We start from the raw sequence: 14,288 nt of genomic DNA, 5'->3' as shown, positions 1-14,288 counted from the left end.
AGTATGGACTTTTTATGATTGCTCAGCATCAAATACAATACACAATCCTTGTTGTGTTCTTGGGAAAAAACATCAACATTATTACTATAAATTTGTTAGTGTTTGATTTTATTCTCAGTTTTTGTTGCAGTTCTTGTTCAAATTACAAGATTGCCCAGAACTCAAAGACAAAAAGAGAATATTGGGTTTTTTTATCAGTTTCCAGTAACAGTCTTTCAAATTCTCTTTACCTCCACAGGACAATGAATTCCAGAACTTCATAATTACTTTGAGATTTGTGAGTTGTGAGGTTTTAGAGTTTTGCTCTGCCTTCATACGCTATTTGCCATTTAGAGGGATGGTGAGGCATTGGTTAACCATTTATCCCAGCCATTTGTCAAAATAATCTTTAGAGTTATGGTGCCTCACATTGCAGACAGACAAGAAGTTATAATGAAAGAAGCTGATTATGGTTTCTCAGTATCCATCATGACACTGACTGTGTTGAACAGTCAGTGAAAATGATGTGTTAGGGGATTTTCAGCTAGGAAAGCGGGGGAGGGTGTAACAGACTGCTTCTTCATGAAAGAAGTGCTTTGTCCAGCATGCTAAAAATGAGCTACTTGTTGGTGTGCAGATCTGGCGCCAGTCCAGAGTCTTCAGACCTCACATTTTCTTAGCTTTTCTTTGTCTCAGACACAGAACAGTATTTCTAACTGGTGTAAAGATATCTAAAATTCTCTTGCATCAAAAAGAACAATAAGGAATGTAATATTAGGGGAGAATATTATTTTGCAATTCGTTTATGCAAAGAAGAAGGAGTCTCTTCATCTTAGCTGATTAGAGATGCTAAACCAGAATCAATACATTTTTGTCCTGATTTTAGGGGTTAGTTATATTAAAATTAAAATTTACAGTTAATGGCCCTTCATAGTTCCTTATGACTGTCTTTTTTTTTTCCCCCTCTTCTAAAGTTACAAACACATACATCACTTAAATAAACATTTGCTATTGTACTTGTTTTAATTCTGAGTGGTTTGTTGGGGTTTTTTTTTCCTTTCCTTTGGTGTTGGGTGAGAGTTTCAGACGCACTTAAAATTACAATAATTTTATGAAGCCGTTTTAATTTTTTTTAATGCATTACTGGAAAAGCTGGAAAAGGGTTTTTCATAGTTATTTGTGAATAAAGGTGGAAGGAGAAGAGATTTTTAAACCAAGTAAAATAGAAAATGGTGAAGAGTAAAAAAAAAAAAACCCACAACAAAAAAACAAAACAACAACCTACTGTCTCAATTCAAAATTTGAAAAGTTTGTGAAAAGACAAAATTGGCTTTTGTTGATTTAAATGTTTCGTTTCTGTACCTAGTATTCCCTTAAAAAAAAAAATCCAGTGCAAAAACTAATTGAAGCTGACCTTTTCTTATTAAAAAGCTTTGTTTTCAACAGAAAAGTATTTTCTTCTTATCAACATTATTATTAACACATTTTTCAACAGTCCAAACAGTCTCCTTCATTTTCAGAAATCAGTCAGGTAACTCTAAACATGAGCATGCAAATTGTTGAAAAATCACCAAGCAAGTATTTGAAAACAGTGTTAGCAATTTAACTTTACCTTTGCCTTATTCTGTACGTTTCAGCTCTCCCCTCAACATGAAAACAAAAAATAAAAAATGAAACTAAACCAACAACAACAACAAAACCCCAAAAAAAAAAAAAAAAAAAAAAGCAAAAAAAGGATGTTTTGAGCTTTCAAAAGAATAATGACGAGATAACACAAAATCTCTGTTAGACCCCATAAGGTATCTCTGGAAATACATTACAAAGCCTGTAAAAACTCAAAGGTTTCCCACAATTACTTCAGACACTGGAAATAAACACAGTGCATTGATGTTTATATGTCTAAGAGTTAATTCTGGCCTAATTCTTCTGTCTTTTGAAGCAGTGGAAGTTTCATAGTGACGTCAGTACATAGTTCTCAGTGCAACATCTATGTAATTGAAACTCTTAGATGTGCCTGCAACCTTCTTAAACTTATTAACAAATCAATTTTTCATAACATGAAGTTTATTGCACATTCTGTTAGTAAAAATCCTTTAGCTATACTAAAGATACCACAAATATGGGGGTTTTTTTAACCTATCCAGTATTTCTTAAAATATAGATTATCACATCAGAAAAAATCAGAAGATATCTGGAATCCATTATGAAAAACTTCACCAGATACCTGGAGTATTTTTTGCTGGTGTGAACTGAAAAAAGGGACAATCAAAATCTTGATTTAAAATGCCGTTGCAATGTGACAGACATAGTATGGTCACACATTTAGAATAAATTATGTCGAGGTGAATTCAAACATTGAAGCATGTATACTTCCTTTTATATATTAATATATTCCCTTTTATGACAAGGTAATCCATCCAGCTGACCAACAGTATACCAACAGTCAACTTTTTCTTTCCCTTTAGCTTTTTATTCTAAATTATCCATAAATGTGAAATGAAAAAAAAAAAAGAAAGTGGAGTCTGACCAAGACCAGCCTACTATTTCAAGAGGATTAACATAAGTAGCAACTCAACTTTTAAAGTTGTTCTTTTTTTTTTTTTTTTTTTCTTTTTAAATTATGGAAGCCAAAGCTTTGTTCAGTGTTCTTCAATATAACTTCTCTTCATAGCACCACAAACATAAAAATCTTCAGCATGTGATATTTGTCTGGTCATCTGGCTGAACAGCCACAATATATTAGAGCTGAAAAATCCATGGTTTTTTCTTTTTTTTTTTTTTTTTTTTACAACAAGCAAAAATATATTGATATCTTATTAGATTATGTATCAAATCAGAAATATTTTTTTGGTTTTGATCTGTGTAATGAATAATTATAATTCGGCCCAGTTATTAATTACCAGGTAGGTATATCTGTAAAGAATATGGAGCAATAGGTACCTACACATAATAACCATTTAAAACAATATACGTTTTCCTTTGTAATCAATGCATATCATTAGCAAACTTGTGAACAGTAGCACAAACATAAAAGACATCATAGTCAGATTTCAGAGACCTGCTGCTTGGTAGAATAAACCAAAGAAGGATGAACTAAACCTACATATGCAGGTAGTACAACGAAAGTCCCTACATTTTTACTTTACAAAATTGCAAACCAGATGCAGTGAGTGACATGACAATATAATAATAATAACAATAATAACAATAATAATAATAATAATAATAATAATAATAATGATTCCAGATCTTTTTAAAACGTGTTATTAAAAACCCCAACAAAACACAGGTATTTTGTTGAACATTACAATAAAAATATTTTTGATGTCTCAGAGGTTTTGTTGTTTAGGTGTCATTGTTTCCTGGGTTTTCTATTTGTTTGCTTGTGTTTTTTACATATTTTACTGAAGTTTCAGGAATTAATATGATTCTAAGAATCTATAGGCTGGTTTCTTTCCCTGCTAATATTTCTTATAATAGTTACAGCATTGAAATAGATTAATAATTTTCAAGAAACAGTGTCACAGTTTAAAGCATTGGAGTTCAGGTTAAAAGCCTACACACTGAGTAAGATGCAGACTAAATTTCACAATCATCTCCTTTGCACTAACCTTGGTAAGCAGATGATAGGTCTACGTGATGGGATGCACTGGCTAGGCTTTTGGGGTTTTTTATCAGTAATACAGGAAAGACAACAAATCCACAGAAACATGTACTAAGAGGGTCACAATGTAGTGTTTGGTTGTTAGTGTGCACTGCAGGATATCAGATCATTTGTCAAAAAAAGGTGCTGCCCGTGTGAGTTCTTTCAAAAAAGCACCTGATGATGACACCTTTTTTTCTGCACTTGTAAAAAAATGTAAAATACAATAAACCCTTAAAAACCCCAAACACACAAAAGCCTTAAGGATTAATTAATACCAAAGATAATGGCAAAGATAATGTGTATGTATTTGTTTATTTAGAATAACATTCTTTTACTAAAAATCTTAACCATTATCTTTTTTAATCTGTTGTGCATCTTTTAACTTTTACAAGATCTGTGAGATCAGGACTTTGTAAAACAAACAAACAACCCACAAAAATTAAGTTGTTATTTGAAGTTTAGTTGTTTTCAACAGTAATGACTGCATGGGTCAGAACTGTATGTAGTTCAGCTAATTGCTGAAAACTGCCAGGGACCTAGGGGATGTGTGCATCTCTACCTTAAGTTAGCGAGAAAAGCATTCACTTCTAAAGGAGAAGGTGGGAATAGAGATTGTCAGACCATCAGAATGCAAACTAATGAAACATCTAGATGGTTATGAATAAAACAGAAGTCTGCAGAGGACTGAAATTATAGTGTGCAGAGTCTCCTTGCTTATGCTTTAATGGTTATGGTCAGCAAACAGCAGCAAAAGCTAAAACAAGAAAAATTTATTATAAGAATTAATTTGTGATTGAAAGTCCTATTTTTCTGAGAGGAAAAAAGGATCAGTTGGTTAGAAGAAAATATGGAGGAAGAATAAATTTGTTTTGGCTTCAGTAAAGATGAATCAGGAACTCATCTGATATTCTAAAGCAAAATAAAAAAAAGATGTGTTTACAAGTTTAATTATAAAATTGCTTATTCTCAGCACTCTTGTATTTGTCTGTATCCAGAGGGAATCGGTGTCTGTAGAAATAGAAGTGGCAATCACAATTAATTTTGTGGAGATACTGAAAAGACTTCTATGGGTTCCCAGTGACCAAAACTGGTTAAAATGGGTAGTATGGTTAACCTCTCAAAGAAACTCTACCAGATGACACTGGTCATAAGTGTTACAGTCTATAACAGCATAGAACAATGAAGGTAGAAGTAATCTTATCAAATAGACAGTGGGCTGGTTTTGTTCTGTTCTCATTAATTTGAGCTCTGAGTATGGTATACTGTCACATCTCTTACACTGCAATACTGTTTTTCCATATTCATAAAGAGAAATTAGGACATATCTATTTCTAAATTAGAATGCAAAAAATCATAGTTTCACCGTAGTTTGTTAAAAAAAATAATCTTTTTAATTTAGTGATACTTGAACTGACTAGGCTGATTAGTGACTGAAATGGTGGATATACTTGATTGACTCAGAAGTAGTTTGATATCTATTTAAAACTGATGAAAGAGGGAAAGGGATGCAAGATGAACAATGGAAAGGATGATTCAAGATTAGCTGACCTTTGAAATTTGGCTTTCAGAGTGCAGTCTGCACAATGGATAACACATTCATTGACATGCTTATAAACTTGAACATTTAAAGGTTACAACTGATATATGGCATCCTACTGAGTGTCCTAGCAGCTTAAAAATTAGCCAGATAACTTTTTCTTTCCAGTTAAGACAGACCCTTCACTTCTTCCACAATGAAAACCCCAATTAATCCCTTGCCAATTAGTTTTATTACGGTGGCGTGTCATACTGCCATCATCTCATCAGAATATCAGGTTCAATTTCATCTCTATAATCTGAACCTTTAAGTAGTTGTATTGAAGTATTTTTCACATCTGTAGCACAGTGGAATAGAAAAGGCACATTCTGAGAGGAGAGGAGGTAGGAAATAACTAATACGAACAGAAATATTATGTCTTGTTTGAATGACAATCTACTCCTAAATCCCATTCGGATAACTGTTGTGCTACATGTACAGGATTTTTATTAATTTGGAATTATGATCCCCAAGATTTCTTCATCCTCAGTCATTCTGTTCTCTCCTCCTCAGCGCTGCAGTCTTTCTAAAAAGAACAGTTAGTTCTAAGTAAGGAATAAAAATTTAGCAATCAGATTTACAGGAGTCTTCGATATGCAAGAGCTCCTTTTGAAAAACTTGGCCACACCAATTAAGTGCCTAATAAGAAACTCTTTGGAAGATATGTCTCACTGGTTCTAGACCCTAGCTTCTCAGGCTGAAAGGAGTTGTTTTTGAAGACTGGGTACAATTCATCTACATTTGCCTGCTTTGTACTTAGAATCAGAATTCTCAAAAGTATGGAAGCTTTAATACATAATAATACTTTACAGTTAGACTACAAGGATTGAATGTATACAATATTTTTTCCACAGAAAAGACTGGATTTTTGCCAAGTACATATATAAAATATTTTTTAATATATATCTATACACACACACACATTTTAAAAATCTTTTAAAATAAATAACCAGAAGGTTAACAGGAAAATTGCTATGAAATAATTATCTGGCCAATGAAAACACACATATTCAGGTATCTATTTCAAAATTCTAATTTACATAGGTCATAAGACTAATCTTGCCTATTCCATATTATTGAAATTCGAAGACAAAAGCAATGTTAGAGTTAGGGGAAAAAATCATGGTTTACTGAAGTGTACACCATATGATGTGTAGGTGTGTCTATAGAGCTGACTAAGAGATACAGAATATAAAAAAATTCATCAGTTTACCCTGTTAAAGTCAGGAAAAAAAATATTCATCATAGTCTAATTCTTTTGCAATGAGCAATTTACTGACTTAAAGTATTCAACTTATTAATAGATTTTTAACTCATTAGCAAAACCTTATACCTTGTTGTGACTTCCGATATCACAGAGACCACATTCTTGTTTTCTGCTTAATTTTAGATGATTCACAGTACCATTTTTCAAGGTAGTTTCCTACTTTCTGTCAATAAAGAGTTTTGAGAAATCCTTACATCTCTAAGTAGATATGCTAAGTTATAAAAAATGGTGAAATATGTAGGGACTTCATTACCCTATAACAGATTTGCTCATATACATCACTCGCTTTTCTGTGCACTAACAACCTGCCTAGAGTCAATGAAACTACTCCCTGTCTTTGAATTAGACCATAAGAAAAGAAATTAACTATACCTCACAGAATAAAAAAGAAAAAAAAAAAATCTTCTCTAAGAACCTGTGTGAGATCTAGTTAGCAAAAAATCCAAAGGTGTGCACATTCCTCTGTTTAATTTGTACAACATGCTTCTATCCATCTTAATGAAGTCCAAAGTTCAGATTCAGAAGTAAGAAGGCAATTCCCAGCATTTTACTCTAAAAAAGTGAATACTTAGCTTCATATAATAAGGTACAAGGTCCGCCTCAGGATAAACTATACTTACTGTTCTAATGATACCATTCTTAGAGCCTGAGGAAAAGAAATCCTTCATTTTTCTTTCAATACATCTGAAACTTTTGAATCCAAGGAAAAAGAAGAAAACTCTTGTTTTGTAGTTTGATGGGGGGAAAAAAACTTCAACACCTAACAGAAGGAATTACTGCCATAGATATTAGTCACTTATTGCCATAGATATTACTCCACTTACTGTGGAGTCTTTTTAAGCAGTTGCTAATGCCAGGTAATGTGTTTTATTCCAATATTTATGTTTGATCTCTGATATAAATAAACTGTAGCTACTGTATTTATCTTTTTTAACAAATAATCTCAAAAGATCTTGGGATTTTTCTTTTCCATGGCAATGGACTTGGATTGGAAAAACATAACATAGCATTCCCTTAATTTGTATTAATGCTCCAACATCCCCAAGGCTTTTCAGATCTCTTCTTTTCACCCTGCTTTAGCAGACATTCCTGTTTGTATCATCATGTTCCTTCTTCCACAAATGTCCTTTTCTTGTAACGGAAGGATGCTACTGAAGATATCTTAAAGTTAACTTCTGGTCATCTGTGAGTTTAGAAAATAAACTTTAATCCAAACTATGAAGGCCATGAGGTCCTGCACTGCAATTCAGGTATGATCCAGATATGTAAGTCCAAGAAAAAATTCAGCCTCAGACAAACCTGGTTTAAGTCACTGCAGTAAAATTCATCCTATCTAACTCTATGTGCCAGCATTTTAATGTCTTCACTTGGTCAGATGAATCCTACTATCATTGCTTCTGCCTCTTTAACTCCCATGTGGTATAAAATAATACTGAATTGACCCAGTTTTCCTGCAGTCCTCCTCTTCTCTGGTAACATCACAGTCAGACTTCTTGTTTCCAGTGATAAATGTATATCCTAAGTAAAAGTTACATGTGTCATCAAATGAGACTAATTGTGAATTTGTTGTTCTTTTGGACAAGTAGTTCTTATAAAACCACTATTGACTATTCATATTTTAATAAACAAACAATGAAGATAATCTAGGTACTCTACATAAAACTGTAAACACAGAGCACATGCATGAAAGGTCAAAAGAAATACTTCCTTTAAGTTTATTTAAGTCTCACATTCCATCTTTTTCTCTGTGTCCTTTAATATCTTCATTCATATAAAAAAATATAAATTTCTGACTGTTTTTTCCCTTTATATCTTTTGCTTCACTACTCTACTTGTCTTAGTTCATAATTTTCTCTACCTAAGTAAATTAGTCTCTGCCTGAATTTCCTCTCTTTGACTGTTCTATTTATTTTTTGCTATTTCTTTAGACTGAACAGTTTATTTCACTATATCAAAATGTCATTACTCTGAATGACATTATTTAGGTCACCTAAAGAGAATAAATCCACAATTTTCATTACTGTATAGACTGTTGAACTATATTATTATCACCTTATATTATTTTGTCCAGGGCAATAATGTCCTTGTAAAAAGGTGAATGGAAGGAACTAAGCATATTATTCTAAATAAGTGTTAAACATAACCAAACCCTTGCATATAAGTAATGATTCTTTTGTGTTAGTACTTTTGCTTATTCATGCTATGATCCTATTTACCTTTTCAACTACAGCTACAAACTGGATTAATGGTTTCAATAATTTTTTTTTTTAAATGATTCCTTAATCTTGCAGAGGAATGGTATGATACATGACTGGTTTATGTAATGCATACAATATTTTTCTTATTATTTCTTGTCCATTGGTATAATTGGTCTGTATTCTGCAGCATTTATTGGCATGGTTTTTCCAAAGTCCCAAATCCTGATTATTGTTATTGTCCTGAGTCTTATTCTTCCCCTTATTATACTCATTATTATACATAAACATATACATTTGATGGAATTCTATAACATTTTGCTTTGTAACTTTCAGAATTAGATAATGTAGATAAAAGAGTGAATCTGAAAATTTATTTGTTTGAAAAAAGAAGACTGAGCTTCTGAATAACAACTCAATCTCTGACAAAAATAATTTTGTTAAATAAACTTGGAAAGACAAAGATGTAGAAAAAAAAATATGAACTAGACCTTTCTTAGAAAACAAGAATGTATTAGCTTGCTTATTGAAAGCAGACATATATTTGCAAACAGGTATGTATGCATGTGGTTAAAAAACCCCCACCATAATACAAGAAATGAATACTCTTCCCAGGTAACAAATACACTTCTGTGACATAATTCACACTTACTTTGACGAGAGTATATTTCCATGGTCCCTTTTAATTTTTTCATTTCAGTAACCCATACTCGCTGAGCTTCCAATTTATTATTATTTTTGAGGGAAGGAGGAAGCAATGAAGATAGGCAGGGAGGAAGGGAGGAAGGAAAACTGATATCCATTTAATTCAATTTCCTTTCAAACACCTAGGAATGATTCTGAGAATCAGAAATTCTGATAAGACACAGACCACTATGTGCATGTAAGGTTGGCTGTGTGATCCATCATTCTGTTTTTCCACTCTCCCTTTCTCATCACTGCAAAAAACCCTTCACAAGTTTGAAGTAAATAAAATTCTACCCAGCTCTGCATGCCCAATCAATCATTCAGTAATATTTTTTTTTTTCTTCAAGTCTGTATTTTTCCTACTCATTAATTTAGCATTCCTGATTTCATAGAATCACGGAATACAGCATTGGAAGGGACCTCAAGGACCATCTGGTCCAAATTTACTTGGCAAAAGCACAGATTAGATAAAATGGCCCAGCACCCTGTCCCACTGAATCTTAGAAGTGCCCAACATTGTGGAACTCACCATTTCCCTTGGGAGATTATTCCAGTGGCTGACTGTCTCATTGTGAAAAATTTTTTCTTGTGTCCGATCAGAATCTCCCCACAAGTAACTTGTACCCATTACTCCTTGTCTTTCCCATATAACTCCTTGTAAAAAGGGAGTACTCATCTTCTTTGTAGCCACCCTTTACATACTGGAACATGGTGATAATGCGTCCCCCTAAGCCTTCGCTTCTCAAGGCTGAACAAACCCAATTCTCTCAGTCTTTCCTCATATGACAGGCTTCCCAGTCCCCTGATCATCTTTGTGGCCCTTCTCTGAAGCCTCTCCTGCCTGTCCACATCATTTTTGCATAGCAGGAACCAAAACTGACAGAGTATTCCAGGTATGGCCTGACAAGCACTGAGTGGACTGAGATAATGAGTTTATCTCTTCCGGTGATGTCCTTGTTGATGTGACCCAGCACCCTGCTGGCTTTCTTTGCCACAGCAGCTCCCTGTTGACTCATGTGGAGCTTGTTGTACAGTACTTCTCCTCAGCCAGGTAGTTCCCAGCCAGTTCTGCACTCCTGGATTATGTTTTCCCAGGTGCAAAACCTTACACTTGTTCCTGTTGAACTTCATGAAGTTCTTGTTAGCCCACTCTTCCAGCCTATCCAGGTTTTCCTGCAGAGTGGCTGTCCCTTCCAAAGTGTCCACTTCCCCACTCAGTTTGGTATCATCATCAGAATTCATCAGGATACACTTGATCCCACCATCCAGATCACTTCTGAAGGTATTTAACAGCACTGGGCCCAATATCGATCCCTGGGGGCTCCATTTGTGACAGGTTGACAGTTTGAAAAGGAGCTATTTACCACCACCTGGGTGAAGCCTGTCAGCCAGTTCCGCACCCACTGCACAGACCACTTGTCTAGACAGTAATACACATCCAGATTGATCCATAGTTCAACTTAACAAAAATGGAGAAAAGTTTAAAAATTTTGATTGGCATTTTTTGTTAGATTCAGACACTTTCCACGAAGGAGTAAGTCATGAGGTCAGTCTGTTAAAAAGACTGAAAGGTCTCATTCCATATAGAATATATGGTCAAATGAGTGTATTGTACAGTATTTTGCAGGGTAAAAAGCCTTTATGCTCCGTCACCTGAAGGATGTTGCTCAACTTTGCATTTATTTCTCAAGGAAAATAATTTAGTACTGAAACAGTAGCCTTCTCTTCACTATTCATGTAATTCTGACACTTAAGGGTCTTTTTGTGGGATTATTCCACATTCCATATTCAAATTCTAACCTTCTTGCTAGCTTTGCATAGTTGTAAAAACATTTTTCCATTTCCTCTAATATCCTGAAGCCCTTTAGTACTATCCAGAATTTACCTGATTTCTTTTCAATGTCCTCAGCTTCTCTCTAAAACAGCTATGCTGTCATGTGACAGCCAAGATATTTTTAGCATCTTTTCTTTCATCCTCAATATTATTCTCCAACAACCTTGTCACCCAGTCCTCCTGCTTCACTTTACAAGTCATTTCCTTAAAAATTCTAACCTGTTTTTCAACCACTCACCCATTTTTCTAGATCACCTGTGTTTATCATTAGAATGATGTCATTCACTGCTTAAAAAGTATTTAAAAAATAGTGAGTATTTTTCATATCAGTTTCCCAATTTTAGTTTGTAGACTGGGTTTTTTTCCCAGTTGTTTTTTTTTTTTTTTTCTACAGATATTTAAGCATTTCCTGTATCAGCCAACTTCAGCTTATTTACTCTCATCTTTGCTGACAATAAAAAACAGTACATATCCATGGGACCCCCATAAAGAGTTATCCATTAAAGGATCAAATGAGTGAAGTGGTTACAATTAATCTGATCAGTGTCACAAACCTTTTCTCTCAGAGAATGCACGTTAAACATGTTTTGTGAGAGATTGTGAAAAGACACATTTTCTGAACATGTGTAACAAAGCTCCTAGATGAGAGTATAGTCATCCTAATTTGGAAACCACAGATTGTGATATAGTAAGGTGACATTTCTTCCCAAAAAAAGAAACCAAAGTTAAATCAGGAGAAGTGTGGGGAAAAAAAAAAAAAAAAAAAGTGAAGAGTAGAGGAATAGAAGTTCATCATGATGTATCTCCAGAACTGGAGATTTTTACAGATTTTGTGCATGTGCATGCAGAACAGCAAAATGCATAAGCATATATTACCTGATGCACAGATTGGCCATCTGTGTTAGCTTCTGCTGCCATGATTTACAAGAACAGTTTTACATATCATATAAAAGACTTATCTCAAATATGTAAATAACTGTTTTATTTCAAATTCTACTCCATAATAATGGCATAATGATTGCCAAAGTATTGCATATGTTTTATCCATTTCACAAAAGGGAGATTGTGCCTGTATATATATGAATGTATGTCAGAGAAAGAAAAAAGGAAAAAGAAGAAATTTTCTTTTTAATTAGGGAGAAAATCCTTCTATTCACCCTTTTTGTACTAACTTTTATCTACAGCTTGAGTTTCTCTCAGCTATCACAATAGACTACAGCTGCCTGAAGACCTGATTTAAGGTTAACTGCAAAAGCATTTTAAATTTGTTGCCTTCCTCCCTAGGAACACTGCAGCATGAATACTCTTGAATATTCAAGAGTATCACAGAGAAACAGGTAAGGCTTTGCAGCTCCTAGACTTCCATTTAATGATTTCTGCTCAGTGCCCATCTAACGTTGCAAACCTTTTAGCTGTACAAAAGGAAGAGAATATAGAAAGAATCAGCTTCTATGTTTTCCATAGTATTAAAAAATACATAGTTTAACCTATGTAACAACAATTTGCATTAAGTAAAAGAAGTTAGCTATGTATATTCAGGACAGCTCTACCAAATAAAGCTCTGTGTAATGCAATATCATAGACCATAGTTGATCAATTGCTTGAACGGTGCAATTAGTGCATGTAATCAGATTCTTTTTTCTAACTCTTTGCTAAAAGATGGTGCATTCAAAGGCTGAATACATGAATATAACCTTATACATGTATTTTTAAATGGTATTTCGCTGTTGCAAATGAAACATTATGCTTTCTTTTATGGTATAAACCCCCATTTTTAAACTGGAAAAGTTTACTTGATTATGGAAAAAAAATATATCTATAGGCTAACTCAGTCAATAATCTTCAGCATTTCTCTTGTTTCTGTAGAAAAGTACATTTCTGATAAAGTAACAATGTGTATTAACTTGAACTGAGTATGTTTAAAAAGGGGTAAATTAATCTCCTCTTCCATTTGTAATTTACTATAAATCAGTCCTAAATTTCACTGAATATTTTAAGTTCATTCTTTTCCATTGAAACATACCCCTATATATTTTGTCTCATAACGTTGCAAATGAAGTGAACAGATTTAAATTCTATATTGAAGCAGCCTCATGAGCCCTAAAGCATTAAATACTGGTTTCTTAAGTCTGCTTGTTACATCTATGAGGCATGAACTAAAAATACTGATTAGAGTGCTCAATGCAGTGTTCCTTTGCATTTTTGCATCCAATACCGGGATTCAGAAGAGTGTGTCTCTATTTTAGGAATTTAATTTCATTGAAGTTTGTCCCTTCAGACCTTTCTTGAATGATGGATCTTTTACAGGGGAAGGACTATCAAATCTGTAGACATGGCTGAATATATATCAGTAATATAATTCCTGAGTTCTTTGTGCTAATCTAATGAGTTACATCATAGATGAAACTCAAGATGTAAAGCCGTCTTCTTATCAACTTGAAGCATATTGTATTGAAAAAAGTAAACCTTTTCTCAAGATAAATATGTTTTTGTAAATCTGAGATTGAAATTTTGTTTTAACTGTATAGAGTTTAGATGTTAGAAATATACAACAAAAGCAGTACCTGGAGTGCCTTTGTTGAATTTCAACTATTTAGAATAAACAAGCACTGTCATATAATTTCAATGTGTAAAGTATCTAACAAATGTACTGGTTTGATATTTCACTTTCTAACTTACAGGAATAAACAGGTGTTTTTTCATAACTGTTATGTTAATTTTATATTATAACATCAAAATCTTAATATAAGAATGAGCTGATCCCAGGAAAGTATCTGTGAACATTTCTCATCTGCTTTCAACCCCTTTATTTTTATAAAGCTGAATAAAGTGTACCTGAAAAAATATTTTATAAAGCTGAGACTAAAATATATCTTAACTAAATTTTGGTTATACCTCCTTTACCTTGAGAATAACATAATTATCTGTAAATATTAATGGACAGAATTTAAGTACTTTTATAACTCAGATTAAACAGGTGTTAGTTATTTAGAGAACGCACACTTATTGCAAGGCTACTGTGCTTTTTTACGAGTTCATTTACATAGTTAGGAAAAATTTGAGAGTGTATCTACTTGGAGACTTATAAGAGCTGCCTCCCTTTT

Source organism: Athene noctua, chromosome 1 (genome assembly GCF_965140245.1).
Source record: "Athene noctua chromosome 1, bAthNoc1.hap1.1, whole genome shotgun sequence".
Classification (NCBI taxonomy): domain Eukaryota; kingdom Metazoa; phylum Chordata; class Aves; order Strigiformes; family Strigidae; genus Athene; species Athene noctua.
The sequence above is the reverse complement of the archived record's forward strand: the minus strand, read 5'-3'. Positions refer to the sequence as shown.